Source organism: Salmo salar, chromosome 01, assembly GCF_965601325.2.
Source record: "Salmo salar chromosome 01, fSalSal1, whole genome shotgun sequence".
Classification (NCBI taxonomy): Eukaryota; Metazoa; Chordata; class Actinopteri; order Salmoniformes; family Salmonidae; genus Salmo; species Salmo salar.
In genome coordinates, this window is record NC_138291.1 from 134284028 (window position 1) to 134288519 (window position 4492).

Below are 4492 nucleotides of genomic sequence, written 5' to 3' on the forward strand. Positions count from 1 at the left end.
AGTTGTACACGTGAATGCGCGCACACACACACACACACACACACACACACACACACACACACACACACACACACACACACACACACACACACAAAGAAAGAAAGAAAACATGTTTTAAGTGAAAAGTATGCATTGGTAAAAGGTAAAGGGAAGAATCCTTATGAAACAAACTATCAATTAAGTAGAACAATATTAGACTGACACACAGTCCAGTAAATGTTTTTCCTCAGCCATCTGGTTGTCATCGTGAGAGGAGCCCCTTTCCCACCGTCCCACCCACACCCACTAAGCACCCACCCCAGCCCAACCCCACCTCAGGCGACCCTGTAGGGAGGCCCTGCTGGTCCAAACAGAGAGCTGTACTTCAGAACACACCCTAACCCTTCCTTCACCATAACCCCACTGGTGATGACATGGAGCTGTGGGGCAACCTCAGAAAGGCTGAGGGAGGGAGCCAGCCAGCCAGTCAGTCAGTCAGCCTTTCTTCACAATCCATCCAGCTCTCCGCCAGCCAGCCGCCAGCCAGCCCTACTCCTCAACTCACCCAGCCATCCCAACCCACACAGCCCTCCCCAACCAACCAATCAGCCAGCCAGTTAGTCAGCCCTCCCCAGCCAGACCTCCCCCAGTCAGACAGCAAGCCCTCCAGCCCCGACCCACCAAGCCCTCAACCCTCCCTGCATAAAAAAATATAGTTTACGATATAATACTACAGTACTTACTATAGAATTCTGTAGTAAACTGTAGTATACTGTGCAATACTATACTACACACTGTAGTATCCCTCGACCATGTGTAGTACTTAGTATAGAATGTTGTAGTATACTATCGAAAAATATAGTAAATACTACAGTATTATCCACAAAGAAACACTATAGTAAATACAACAGAAATGTCTGCAAAAACACTACAGTCTGCAAAAACACAACTTTTTGTTACTACAGTAAATACTACAGTATTTAGTTTGCATATACCCTGCCCCCGCATCCCCCATATCCCAGTGTGTGCCACTCGTAAGTGAGAAACCTACATGTCTACAAGTATCAACCATACATTGTGTCCCCTACAGGTTATTAAAAAGAACAGACGCTCTGAACTCTCTGTTCAGAACCTAGTCCTACCTACCTACAGGTTATGGAAAATGCGCTCTTTTAGTATTTCTCCAGTAGGTTTCCTCAAGAAGAAAGCCTACGCCTCTATATCAAAGATAATAAAACAAAAATACCACAGTAAATGCTACAGTATACTACGGTCTCCAAAAACACTACAGTAATTGCTATAATACAGTCAGTATATACATATATTTTTTAAATAGTACAGTATTTATACTATAGTAAGCTGTAAATACTACAGTGAGTAGTCTGCAAAAACACTACAGTTAATACTATAGTATTTCTACCATAGTATACACTAGGGCTCCCGAGTGGCGCAGCGGTCTAAGGCACTGCATCTCAGTGCAAGAGATGTCACTACAGTCTCTGGTTCGAATCCAGGCTATTTCACATCTGGCTGTGATTAGAAGTCCCATAGGGCAGTGGACAATTGGCCCAGGTTTGGCCGGGGTAGGCCGTCATTGTAAATAAGAATTTGTTCTTAACTGACTTGCCTAGTTAAATAAAAATACACTGTTAGTATTTTCTCATGGTGTTCCACCCCCAGGTGCACCCTGAGGCTCAGCTAAGGCTCTAACATTAACACAGGGTTGTCACCAGCTTAAAAACAACATGTTTTTACTGCAGCACCGCCACATTACACAACTAGTCGTTGAGTAAATGTGTACACATTTAAAATCTAATGAGACTCTCTTAGGTTGTAGAGCCCCTTGTTTTCTTGGACACTAATCGAAATGTATAAATACTTCTTCACTTTGCGAGCACTGAAAATACAGTATAGCTGTGAATATTCTTAATACCATGGCAACTTAAGTACATTCATGAATCCTACAGCCAGCTGTGATGATATGTGACAACATGAAACAATTATGGCAACAATAGACACAATCAACCATCCATGTCCGCAGACAGAAATACATACACACGCCTATAGCTAGCAGAGAAAAACATCTTAACATCTGTAATTACACAGAGAGGGTTTCAGTCCAAGCCTCAAGATGGGTATGATCAAATGGAATATGACTACACTGAGTCCATGAAACATATGAAGGGGGTTATGTTAGGGGAAGTTAGAATTTTTTGGTTCAACATTATCCTGCTAACCCAAGTGTCTCTCAGCTCTGTGTGGGCTGTCATTTGGCCGGAGATGAATCCAACACATCAGGAGACACAACTTTTATTTTTGCCTCTCAGACAAGTGGTGGGGCACACGTTTTAAAAACATTACATTGAGATTTAGAACACTTGTGTCAATGGAAATAAAGTCACTCAGATGTAGTTGGATTGGTTGTTTTAACACCCTAGGTCTGAGCCCCCACCTTCGCCCCCATCCCCTGGCTCAAAGCCTCCAACACTCAACCTGGTCTCAGACTCAGCACCACTCCCCTTACATGACTGGCCTGGACCACAGAAAACAGTACACACGGTCAGACAGCATGGGTCTACTCTATGAAGATCTAGTCACTGCAATGGTCTATATACAGGATCTTAAACAAAAATATATTTGTGTACATGTCAATATATACCTCACTTCAATTGTGTGTATTGATTGTATTGTTTACATTATTTTGTGTGGTATTTGTGTTAAAGTGACCTCTATTTTTGTCTCTTCTGAATAAATAAATAAACTATACTGAACAAAAATAAACATGTAAAGTGTTGGTCACATTTTTCATGAGCTGAAAAAAAAGATCCCATAAATTGCTGAGGAGTATTTATGTCTGTAATAAAGCCCTTCTATGGGGGGAAAAAAATCATATTCTTAATGGCTGGACCTGGCTCCCCAGTGGGTGGACCTGCCTCCCAAGGGAGTGGGCTTATGATTATTTGGGGGACTATGCCTTATTTACATACGTTTTCAGACCTTTGCTATGAGACTCGAAATTGAGCTCAGGTGCATCCTGTTTCCATTGATCATCCTTGAGATGTATCTACAGCTTGATTGGAGTCCACCTGTGGTAAATTCAATGGATTGGACATGATTTGGAAAGGTACACACCTGTCTATATCAGGTCCCACAGTTGACAGTGCATGTCAGTGCAAAAACCAAGCCATAAGGTCGAAGGAATTGTCCGTAGAGCTCCAAGACAGGATTTTGTCAAGGCACAGATCTGGGGAAGGGTACCAAAACATTTCTGCAGCATTGAAGGTCCCCAAGAACACAGTATCCTCCATCATTCTTAAATGGAAGAAGCTTGGAACCAACAAGACTCTTCCTAGAGCTGGCTGCTCAGCCAAACTGAGCAATTGGGGGAGAAGGGACTTGGTCAGGGAGGTAACCAAGAACCTGATGGTCACTCTGACAGAATTCCAGAATTCCACTGTGGAGATGGGAGAAACTTCCAGAAGGAGAACCATCTCTGCAGCACTCCACCAATCAGGCCTTTATGGTATAGTGGCCAGACGGAAGCCACTCCTCAGTAAAAGGCACATGACAGCCCTCTTGGAGTTTGCCAAAAGGCACCTAAATGGCTCTCAGACCATGAGAAACAAGATTCTTTGGTCTGATGAAACCAAGATGGAACTATTTGGCCTGAATGCCAAGCGTCACGTCAGGAGGAAACCTGGGCGATCCCTACGGTGAAGCAAGGTGGTGGCAGCATCATGCTGTGGGGATGTTTTTCAGTGGCAGGGAGACTAGTCACAATTGAGGGAAAGATGAACAGAGCAAAGTACAGAGAGATCCTTGATGAATACCTGAAAATAGCTGTGCAGCAAAACGTCCCATCCAACCTGACAGAATTTGAGAGAATCTGTAGAAACTCCCCAAATACAGGTGTGCCAAGCTTGTAGCGTCATACCCAAGAAGACTTGAGGTATGTAATTGCTGCCAAATGTGTTTCAACAAAGAATTGAGTAAAGGGTCTGAATACTTATGTAAATGTTTGTTATTTTCATACATTTGGGGAATTGTGTGTAGATTTATGAGGGGGAGGAAACTGTTTAATCCATTTAACAATAAGGCTGTAACGTAACAAAATGTGGAAAACGTCAAGGGGTCTGAATACTTTTCGAATGCACAGTATTTACAAAAAAGGGATTTCTCTTGTATTTCATGGGGGTTATTGTGTTCCCTTTTGTTGTCCTCTATGTAATCCCTAATACAGATGTGACAGTAACAGACAATGAGGTATGGAGTCATAGACCTAGTCTTGATGAAGTGTCCAGACAGCATAAGTGATGAATAACCTGTAAAGTTTGTATATCCTGCAAAGCTAGACGCTTAATAAACTAGTAACAAATGGGCATGTTTTATTGACAAAATGCACTGACATAAAGTGTCGCTTTTCAAGAAATGTGTCATCAACATCTGTCATGAACATTTTGAGTGAATAACAAAAAAATTACAAAATATGTAGTTTTACTCTCAGAATAATTTG

At 42.3% G+C, this 4492-nt stretch overlaps 1 non-coding gene across 1 annotated transcript; it reads left to right on the plus strand.

The window, feature by feature from the left end:
• The first annotated feature begins 1139 nt into the window (after positions 1–1139).
• Positions 1140–1192, plus strand: LOC123726804 (U7 small nuclear RNA). The gene has a single exon (XR_006758952.1). It is a non-coding gene; the product is annotated as a U7 small nuclear RNA (small nuclear RNA).
• The last annotated feature ends 3300 nt before the right edge of the window (positions 1193–4492 follow it).